The sequence below is a fragment of the Aulonocara stuartgranti genome (genome assembly GCF_965226115.1).
Source record: "Aulonocara stuartgranti genome assembly, chromosome: 6".
Lineage (NCBI taxonomy): Eukaryota > Metazoa > Chordata > Actinopteri > Cichliformes > Cichlidae > Aulonocara > Aulonocara stuartgranti.
The window spans coordinates 43,711,575-43,722,893 of record NC_138944.1 but is presented as its reverse complement, the minus strand read 5'-3'; the positions used below and the strand labels follow the sequence as shown (position 1 = coordinate 43,722,893).

Genomic DNA, 11,319 nt, shown 5'->3' with positions numbered 1-11,319 from the left:
CCACATAGGCTAAAAAGTGGGTTTTAAGTGGGATTGTCCGCGGGTTCCATAATGGCCCCATTTTATAAGCCCATCTCGGTGTTATATAGGTAAAATCTGGGAACTAAATGGACCCCAACTGGGCAAAGTACACTGAAACCCACCTAGGCCCCATTTTTCAAGTTCTTAGTGGGTACAACATGAGGAAAACATGAGCTAAAAAGTTGGAATGGCATTAGCAGTGGGTTCTGTATTTGCATCTTATTTCTAGTTTGAATTGACTAAGTTCTGGCACTGAGTGGGCCCCATGTAGTAAAACAGTCACAAAATCAATTTTTCAGACGGCTAATACGGGTTCTGTGACACAAAGACACCAAATATATTAAAGCTGACCGCAAACAAAATCTAGTTTGTAAATAAAACCATTTCAAAAATCACGAGGGTACACAAAACAACATTTTTCACATTTATTTTGTCCAACAACTGTGATTTTACGTAACTGTATTCCAAAGTGCGTAAACGTTTAAAAACTAGAAATGTCAAACTACAGCAAAATTCCTTAGATATTTGGAACTGTAGCAACATGGGGAAAAAGTCAGATGGAAAACTCAAAAGCTTATCTTGAATCAGCAGGGTTTGTTTTTTTACAGAGCCGTAAGTCTATTTTGTACCCTTGCAGCCCTCGGTCCTCCTCTGTCTTTAGCTCCACTGAACCACTTGGACAGAGCCTTCTCTGCTTCTTGCAAGTTGACTTTTGATGTTAAATAATTCTTCAGTGCCTCTGCAAATGAAGAAGAAGAAAAACGGGCAAGCCAAAGTAAAGTTAATCTTAGCTTACTTCATTTGGTGATGATTTTCAAAGAACAATGTTTATTTCACTTTATTGCCTCAAAAAATATATACAAATTGCATGATAACCAAACTCAGTTACACTTTCAAACACTTTATTAAAAAAGTTTAGTTTTCTAAAGTTCAAATGTCTCAAGTGAAACTAACTTACCATACACAACATTAAAAAGACGCAAATCTCTGAACTTTTTTTCCCCATGTCGGCCAAGCATGTTGTACTCCACAGCCAGCTCAGGTGATATGAGGAATTTCATCATCCTTCTTGTGGCATCGTCTACACTTGTTTCCCCTGTATCTGCTACCATGGCAACCTGAGGGGAACATACAAAAAGGACAGATTAGATACTGGCATCTGGTTAGGATGCCTCCCTGGTGAGGTGTTTTGGGCACGTCCCACCAGGAAGAGACCCAGAACACCCAGGACATGCTGGAGGGACTATGTTTTTCGGCTGGCCTGGGAATGCCTTGGGATTCCCCCGGAAGAGCTGGGCCAAGTGCCTGGAGAGAGCGAAGTCTGGGCCTCTCTACTTAGTACCGGATTGGGTCGAGGGGCAGCAGCCTAAGCTTAAGATAATGGACCGGAATGGAGGATAAATGGACACTTTACATATTACTTAATGTTTACTGTGTGGTGATAAAAAAAATGGTAGTAAACACAAGCTAAACTAAAAAAATTAATTGCGCTTCCTTAACCCTTTATCCCCAATAATGTTACGCAGGATAACTGGTAGGTCTGGTAGGTTTTTTCCTCTACTGTATACTATATGAATGTAATCAAGGATTAATAACAGAAAGAAAAAAGAAATTGAAATTTTGCCATTTTTACTAAAGGCAATCAAAATGTACATGAATAAAATATTTAAATTAGTCAATTCAAATTAATAACTCTAAAACACTGAACAAAATTAAGTATTTGACCCTGTGGTTTATTTTCGGACATCTCTTTTCTTCTAAAAGTCCAGGCGCGTTGGGCCCCTGGCAGAGCTCAGGTTTGACGAGACAGGTTTGGAAAAACCTGTCGCTGGCGACTTTTTGGGGGCTAAAGGGTTAAAATAAATAGGAATTGGCCAAAATTTGTATAAACTATGAAATAGCAGAACAAAAGTAAAAAAAAAAATCTTTATCTGTTATCAGAATCAAATATTTGATTAGAATAAAAAATTTAACTTTCTGGAAGATTTCTCGTTACATCTGTCATAAAAGTAACAACATCTCAGAAAAGAAACATGATAGCAACAGAAAAATATGATAGCAGTGTGATGTGATGGTCCCTGGCCAGATTTTTACACATATTATAAGCCCTGTGACACAAAAACCACAGAACTCTGACACGCACAGACTGTTTTCCTTCGTGCTAATGAAGAAAAATGCTGGTCTGGTATGTAAAAGGGAATTTATTCTTCCAGGACCTGAAGCTCCGTAATGCAGCCTTCCAGGACCTGAAGCTCCGTAATGCAGCCCTCCAACAGCCAAACCTATCTGTTCTCTGATCGTCTTGATGCATGCTCAATCATCCAGGTAAGTAAATCTCCAAAAGTTGATTCTGTTCATCTGGACGTAGCGCTTGCAGCATTTTCTCCCACTGAAAATGCTACGTCCAGATGAACAGAATCAACTTCTGGAGATGTTCTCTGATTGGATTGTTTAATTGGTGATTGACATGAAATTGACCAATCAGCTGAAAGGAAGAAAAATAGGGTCAAAATTTGGATGTGTAAGTATAAATCCACACACAGCCAGGAAAGCCGAGCGCAGAGTTGTTTGTAGCACCAATTCAGCCAGAGTGGAGCCAGATGGATTTTCCATCCATCCACACTGTAAAGTCTATAGACCAGCAAGTGATAAATTAACAGTGTTGTTGGTATTTTCTAAAACAGTTGTATGCAATAGGAATTGCTGTTTATAGTCCTCCTGTATATCTGCATGTTCCCTCCCAATTAAAACCTGTGATAATGGAGATTCAAATTCATGTCATACCTATACCAACAGTTATCAAGTATCCAGATCGACCTTTACTGATGTGCTCTGTCAGTGCGCCCCAGGGCAGCTGTGGCTACAATGTAGCTTGCCATCGCCAGTGTGTGATTGTGTGTGTGAATGGGTGAATGACTGAATGTAGTGTGAAGCGCTTTGGGGTCCTTAGGGACTAGAAAAGCGCTATAAAAATGCAGGCCATTTACCATTTAAAGGAAAATTGTTATTTCCATGTATTTTCCTGTTCTGCCTTCAACTTTGAGGACTTCCCCCCACATTTCTAGTTGTGACAGTGCACCTACAACAAAAAAAATCTGCTGTGATTTACATTTGTTGAAAGAGCAATTTTGTAAAATAGTCTATTTTTGTATGCACAGTTTACAAATCTGTCCTGTACAGCATGGACTGATTGCATGCTAAAAAGTTGTTGCTTAAAAATAAAACAATACATTTTTAATTAATAACATCAGCAGAAAGCCTTGTTATTAATTAGATGTACAATTTCTATAGAATACGAAACAACTCAGTTCATTTTTGATCATATGAATACCAGCATATTACACAACTAGTGATGGGATTTTCGTCTCTTTTTAGAAAGCCGGCTCTTTCGGCTCCCAACCGGCTCTTCAGGTTGTTTTGTTGCTTTAATTAATTTATTATTAACAACAATATAAAATTATGAACAAAAGGAATTACTAATGTAAAAAAAGAAACGTGGTTTTATTTATATATGTTTATATATAAATATATATGGTGGCCCCTAGAGACAAAGCATGTACAAACTCCAAAACCCATTTCTAGCGTCAACTGAACTTCCAAAACAGAGCTATCTAGATCACTTAATTTACACAATTGAAATCATATGTGTATTTTTTGTGTATTTATACACAAGCACTCATATATATTCATAAAAAATTCCAAAAGCTGTTCATTTACCTGTTACTACCACACACCAAATCTGGTCGTTGGTACTTCCTGGCTTGTGTAGCCACTAGGTAACAAAATCTCAACACTGTGCCTAGCATCCTGGAGCACTTCTGTTGTGTTTTGTACGTGCTTTGGAGTTTGTACGTGCTATGAAGTTTTTACGTGTTTTGGGGTTTGTACGTGCTTTGTCTCTAGCAGCCACCGTAAATATACTTTTATTTATTCTCTCCACATAAAATGTAATAAATAAATCATATAATACAAAAAAAACAACTATTTACATTTCAACTTTTAACTATTTAAATTTTCAGCTTTTTCCTTTTAAACAAATTTAAAGTGAAACAACACAAAACACTGCAAACCACAACACAATTAAATATAAATTATAATATGAAAACAAACAGAAGATGCACATTCTCTGTCATATGGGCCTGCATGAATAAACTTTCTGAATCCTTTATCATCCGCAATTGAAAATAGTTGTGGATGATTACTATACCTTTGTAATGTGACGTTGTTGTCCCTGGCTCTCTTTCTCTCTCTCTCCCTCCTGCTCTGTTACTGTGCTACTGCGTGTGTAACAACCGCCCCTCCCCCCTCTTCCCAGCGCAAAGCACAAGGCTCGCGTGCAGAGTGAAGCGGAAAAAAAGTGCGAGAGAGAGGGTGAGAGAGAGAGAAAAAACACGCTTGTGTCGTTCACTTCAAAGAGCCGTTTCGTTTTGACCAACACATCACTAACAACCATGATGAAAAACGCTCATCTGCTTCCATCACCATCAGCTGATTAACATTGAGCTGCTGCAGTCAACACCATCAAACTAATTTAGTGTTTAATGTTATGTTATGTTATTGAATGCTTTTATTTTTAAATCTTTACCAGCGCTTAAAGACTGTAGATGTTCACACCTGGTGTTAGAAAACCGAGCTCACAGCAGTATTTTTTTATAACAGGAAATTTTAATTTTTATTGGTTACCGTGTTTATTACCACTTTTATCAGTAATGTACTTCCTATAAAATATGGATTTGATAAGTTACCGGTTTATTGAAATCAGCTAGTGAACACATCGATCACTTTATTGAACTACACGCCTTACACTCTTGTGAGCTCTGGTTACTAACAGCAGGTGTGAAAGTTTGGAGTCCAAAACGCAGATAAAGATTAGAATAACAAGGCAATGTAAAATCAGTTTAATGCAGTTGACAGTAGCAGCTCAGATGGAAATCAGCCAATTGTGAGGAGAGCAGAGGACCAAAACTGTCAGAGTTGTGGGTCAAGTGAAGAGAACACTGTTGGCATTATTGTTAGCATAAAAGATGAAAATTAAATAAATGTTAAATTTTAAAATAGATCATTGCCTCCTGTGCCTAAATAAATATATATACTTAATACCAATAAAAAAAAAGGATGCCCCAAAGACCATCACTTTTCAAAAATAATAATAATAATAATAATAAGTAATACAAATAATATGAAAGTTACTTACATGTCAAAGATGGTGCTTGTGATCTTGAAGAATCTAAACGTGATAAGGAAATGAAAGAAAGTGCATGAGAAAATACAAACATTTTTGTTTTTTCCCAGGATAATTCAATATAAAAGATTCTCTTACTAATGCACAAAATGAACAGTGTAATTAAAAGTTTTAAAGGCACTGCATGTGTTTATATGATAAACTGACTAATTCAAGCAGCAAACACTAGCAGTGCAAAAATGTATCTAACTAGCTGACAGACTTTAAAGTCACAGGAAGATATATCAAAATGGTGACTTATGCCAGAACAAATGACTTGACAGACATAAATCCTAAATTCCTTTAAGTAAAAAAGGAATTACTTTTTTATAAGTGGTCCCTAGTGGTTTTCAAATTATTACATGGCTTGTTAATTTTTTATTAAATTATTAAGAAGCCAGATGAGTTCAAAACATTTACAAATGACTATAAAGCACTATCCAAACTTCAAATCAAGTGGCAAAATCTCCAAATTAAAAGTACTCGCAAACTATAAAAATTTGATTATACTTAAAAATATGCAAAAACTAATTTAGTGGAATTTTTACCTGCTCAAGAATACATTGAACATGCAATATTTAATTGAAAAGAACAAAATTTGTGTACTTTTAGAAAGGATTATTAAATATTTGGGGATACTAGACATAAAGAGGGTCTCGTACATTTACGGGCATCTAATTTCCTGGATTTAATGGTTTAAAAGTTTAATAGGTCTTTGAAGTTGATAATAAAATTGAGTCCATTATTAGCAAAAAGAATTAAAAAAAAAAAGAGCAAAAAAATGCTTAATATATAATAATTGTTTTAAACTTAAGCTTTGTAATTGTAGCAGATTTCATTATGTCTGTAATTTTTTATTTAGCCCCACAGTAGTAAAAGCCATAAATGGGAGTTAGATTTATTACTAGTATTTTACACAGCATTCAGCTATAATAACATGTTCTGCATTTTCCTACTTCACCATCTGATCTGAACAGCTGCACTCTCTTAATTAATTAATGACCTAACATTTCTCAGTAACCAATAACTAGATGGAACAGCACAGTATCTAAGAGAGTGATCAGACAGTGTTTGAGCTAAAGACGCTGTGTGTTTCTTTTGGGGGCTTTTTACACACTGATCCACCACCGTTTTCCCATAGTACAATGCATATCTGGTAACATTACCGTATTCAGATCAGAAAACCGTTTCAGCTGCAGGCATCTACTCCTGTAATTTAAACAATCACCTTGCTACACTGCACATGAATATTACGTAACATGGTATGACTAGCTCATGTTCAGACATTTAAGATACTGTTCAGCCATTTTGTTTACTGGGTAGTGCATAATGGCCGAGTTAGCTGAGCAGGAATCCACTAAAGCCAAAAAAATAATATAAATTTTTAAAATTAATTACAAAAACCTTATAGGAAAACCCAAGAAACAGTTGCAGAAGCACAGAAAAAAACTGCCGTGTACGTTATAGTGTGTAAATTCAAAAACTGTATAGAGAGAATGGTGCCATGAAAACAGAATAAGATAAGATGAACTTTATTGAGTAGAATATAGGCAGTAAGAGTTTTTTAATTAACTTTAAATTATGTTTGCCAAAGACAATGCAGCAAATTAACCCAGTTCTACCTGCTAGCTAAAGATGTTATGCTTCTCCCCCTTATACCGTTTAGGACGACTATAGAAAGTTACTAAAATAACCATTGATGAAAACGTATCAAACTTTAAGTATTTACCTTTGTCATAGTTTTCGATTCTTTGGTATCCTTTTGTCCTCCACGTTCTTAAACACCAGGGAGAGAAAAGGCGCAACAGACGAAAGACCGCGAAGACTAGACGCTAGGCGGTGCAATCTGCTCCTCCCTCTTTTTAAACGAGCCAATAGGAGCTGCTCACATTAAAAACAACTTTATTTAAAAAGTCGTTTTACACCTGATACAAAAATTTTAAAAGTCAAACAATGCACAAGTTTAAAAGAACAATTTTATTTTTAAAAGTTTTTTAAGCATAGGGATGGTTAATATGTTTTAAAAAGTAATATATAATATTTATCAAAAAGTGTCACCCAAATCAACATCATAATAAAAATATAATTAATAAAAATATAATAATGATAAGAAGAAGAATAACAGTTTACCTAAAAGCTCTTCTAACATTAGACTGGTTTTGAAAAGTTTCAATAGTGTCAATACACCATAAGGACAAGGGAGTTTCACAGTTGAAGTGTGACTGCTTGAAAGACCCCGTTCCCTCTCCTTTCCACTAGTTCAAAGAAAATGTAAATTATTTCTGGTTATATAATTTGAGGGCACAAGTTTGAAGAGTAACATTTTAACAGATCGGTAATATACTTCAGGAGCTTTACTGGATCTGATTAACCAAAACTTCCATCTTCCATGTAACTAACTGTCTTTTCTCTAATACAGTAGAGTGTGTCTGATCTACTAAAAATCCTCAACTGCATGTTTGCTCAAGTAAATAGTCTTAATTGTTTGAACAACCAGTAATCCTTAATTTGCAAATGCCAAATCTGGATTTTGTCTGTGTAATTCACTTTTATCTTAGGTTTTTTATTCGTATTTTTTGCTTTTCTTTTTTTCTACTCTTGTGTCCGTTTTAATCACTTATTATTGCTGCTGTGACAAGTGAATTTACCTAAGAAGAATCATGAAGTCCTTATTTTATCTTATCTGAGCCTCACCATGCAGCCTACCATGCAGAGTTCACATTAAGTACATAAAATGAAATCTAAAATTAAAAAGTAACCAGTTTCAAACCAGTTATTTGGAATAGTGTGCAGAGTGTTTTGAGTAACATTGAATGTTCAAAAACACCAAAGTTCCTATAGTCTCACTTGACAGCTGGGTTGTAGTGTCTGATAACACATAACATCTTGAGGTCTCAATGTGGACTTTGAGTACATTTGCTAGCCAAGGCTAAATACTGAGAGGGTCAAAAATGAAGGGTCAAGAACATCTGACTGTACGTAAGGGTAGCAAAAGTGATAGACTGAGGTTGTGCCAAATATGTTAAAGTTAGGGTGATTTCTTAGAGAATGGTACCACATGGGTGCCGTCTGCAGGTTATAAAAGAGAGTTATGTTCATACTTTCTTTTGAGATTATTTTTACAATTTGACTTTCAGAACTCCCTGGGTTGTGCGCAATCTGTGATGGGCTTGTTTGGAATAAATCCTCCTTTATTCAAATAACACTTTCTCAGGCTCTTCACAGAAGAAGAATCCTCACATAAGCATGTGCTACCATTTTGAACCAATGTACACATTTACCATCACTAACCCAACTAGGACCTACATTGGATGCCCACCCATATGGATTTGATGTTAGAAACGCAAGTGGGTCCCATATATACTAAACAATCTTGAGCCCATGTAAAATATATGCCTATATTAATTTAACATAACCCATTTGGGGCCCACATAGACATGTTTTCAGGGTCTGACTTGCATTTGCCCATGTGTGACACATATAGTTTGACCAGGTGGGCCCCACCTATGTCATCAGTACCAAAAAATATATACCGATTACCTCACTTTGCCCCACCTGGGGCACACAGCAAATGCTTTTCTTTAAATGACTGTGTTTGCCCATGTCTAACCCAGGTGAAAAACCCAAGTGGGTCCTACGTGTGTTTCCCATTTTGAAACAAGTGAAGTGTTTCCCATGTTTGACCCAGCCAGGACCTACTATATGTTCCCACTTGGTTTTGCCCATATGGCTTTCATGTGAGAAACCCAAGTGGGTCCCATATATACTAAACAATCTTGAGCCCACATAAAATATATGCCCATATTAACTTAACATAACCCATATGGGGCCTACATAGACATGTTTTCAGGGTCTAACTTGCATTTGCCCATGTGTGACCCATATAGTTTGACCAGGTGGGCCCCACCTATGTCATCAGTGCTAAAAAAATATATTGATTACCTAACTTTGCCCCACCTGGGGCCCACATAGACATGTTTCAGGGTCTGACTTGCATTTGCCCATGTGCGACCCATATAGTTTGACCAGGTGGGCCCCACCTATGTCATCAGTGCTAAAAAAATATATTGATTACCTCACTTTGCCCCACCTGGGGCCCACATAGACATGTTTTCAGGGTCTGACTTGCATTTGCCCATGTGCGACCCATTTAGTTTGACCAGGTGGGGCCCACCTGTGTCATCGATACTAAAACATATATTGATTACCTAACTTTGCCCCACCTGGGGCACACAACAACAGCCTATCCTTAAATGACTGTGTTTGCCCATGTCTATCCCAGGTGGAAAACCCAAGTGGGTCCTACATGTGTTTCCCATTTTGGACCAAGTTAAGTGTTTCCCATGTTTGACCCAGCTAGGACCTACTAAAAGTGCTCACTTGGGATGGCCCATATGGGTTTAATGTGAAGAACCCAAGTAGGCCCCATACAAAAAGCCCAGTTTGAGCCCATGCCCACATGGTACCAATCCAGCCCGAGCAAAAACCAGGTGGGGCCCATATATACATGTTGGCTGGGTGGAGGTCCAGGTCCATGCCGGATGTGAGTAGCAGCAGGGCCAGCGCGCCCAGGAGCACATCTTTTTCGACCATAAAGGGAGACAGGAGGCCGACTCACTGCCTCGGCTAAATGGAGAGGGAATTTCAGAAGGGCCAGGGCAAAAGCATGGACCTTTTTCAGCTGTAAGGGAGGCAAGAGCAAGGTGTGATGTAGGTCCCCGGGGCCTGCTGGAGGTCCAGGTCCATGCCGGATGTGAGTAGCAGCAGGGCCAGCGCGCCCAGGAGCACATCTTTTTCGACCGTAAAGGGAGACAGGAGGCCGACTCACTGCCTCGGCTAAATGGAGAGGGAATTTCAGCAGGGCCAGGGCACAGGCATGGACCTTTTTCAGCTGTAAGGGAGGCAAGAGCAAGGTGTGATGTAGGTCCCCGGGGCCTGCTGGAGGTCCAGGTCCATGCCCGATGTGAGTAGCAGCAGGGCCAGCGCGCCCAGGAGCACATCTTTTTCGACCGTAAAGGGAGACAGGAGGCCGACTCACTGCCTCGGCTAAATGGAGAGGGAATTTCAGCAGGGCCAGGGCACAGGCATGGACCTTTTTCAGCTGTAAGGGAGGCAAGAGCAAGGTGCGATGTAGGTCCCCGGGGCCTGCTGGAGGTCCAGGTCCATGCCCGATGTGAGTAGCAGCAGGGCCAGTGCGCCCAGGAGCACATCTTTTTCGACCGTAAAGGAGACAGGAGGCCGACTCACTGCCTCGGCTAAATGGAGAGGGAATTTCAGAAGGGCCAGGGCAAAAGCATGGACCTTTTTCAGCTGTAAGGGAGGCAAGAGCAAGGTGTGATGTAGGTCCCCGGGGCCTGCTGGAGGTCCAGGTCCATGCCCGATGTGAGTAGCAGCAGGGCCAGCGCGCCCAGGAGCACATCTTTTTCGACCGTAAAGGGAGACAGGAGGCCGACTCACTGCCTTGGCTAAATGGAGAGGGAATTTCAGAAGGGCCAGGGCAAAAGCATGGACCTTTTTCAGCTGTAAGGGAGGCAAGAGCAAGGTGTGATGTAGGTCCCCGGGGCCTGCTGGAGGTCCAGGTCCATGCCCGATGTGAGTAGCAGCAGGGCCAGCGCGCCCAGGAGCACATCTTTTTCGACCGTAAAGGAGACAGGAGGCCGAACGGGTCTCTGACCCTTCATCGGAGACAGGTGGCTGAATGGGCCCCTTGGGCCCTCCAGCGGAGACAGACACCTCAAACGGGTTCCTCTGACCCTTCAGCGGAGACAGACACCGAACCAGCATGTGTGGAGACCTCTGGCAGTGTGGACACTGGCTGGAGCTTAGCCGCACATTGGCTTGGCTCAGGCAGTGGGATGCAGTCCTCAGAGGGCTGAAAGTGTTCTCCAACACATCCAGCAGAGGACAGAGGACTCTACTAAGGAATCCGACTCTACTAACCTATCAGAGGCTGCTTAAGATCAGAATGGAATCATCTGCAGATTTCTTCTTAATTAACAATAAACTTAGTGTATATGTACTCCTAAATTTGATGAAAGTGATAAATAATAGACAGCTCTCTCTCTCTCTTTATTCTG

General features: G+C 39.5%; 1 long non-coding RNA gene across 1 annotated transcript; it reads right to left on the bottom strand.

The window, feature by feature from the left end:
• Nucleotides 1-432: 432 nt before the first annotated feature.
• Nucleotides 433-7,204, bottom strand: LOC309709090. Its single transcript, XR_014277417.1, has 4 exons — nucleotides 6,972-7,204; nucleotides 5,216-5,248; nucleotides 980-1,139; nucleotides 433-760 (listed from the first exon to the last, which is right to left on the bottom strand). It is a non-coding gene; the product is annotated as an uncharacterized lncRNA (long non-coding RNA).
• Nucleotides 7,205-11,319: the final 4,115 nt, after the last annotated feature.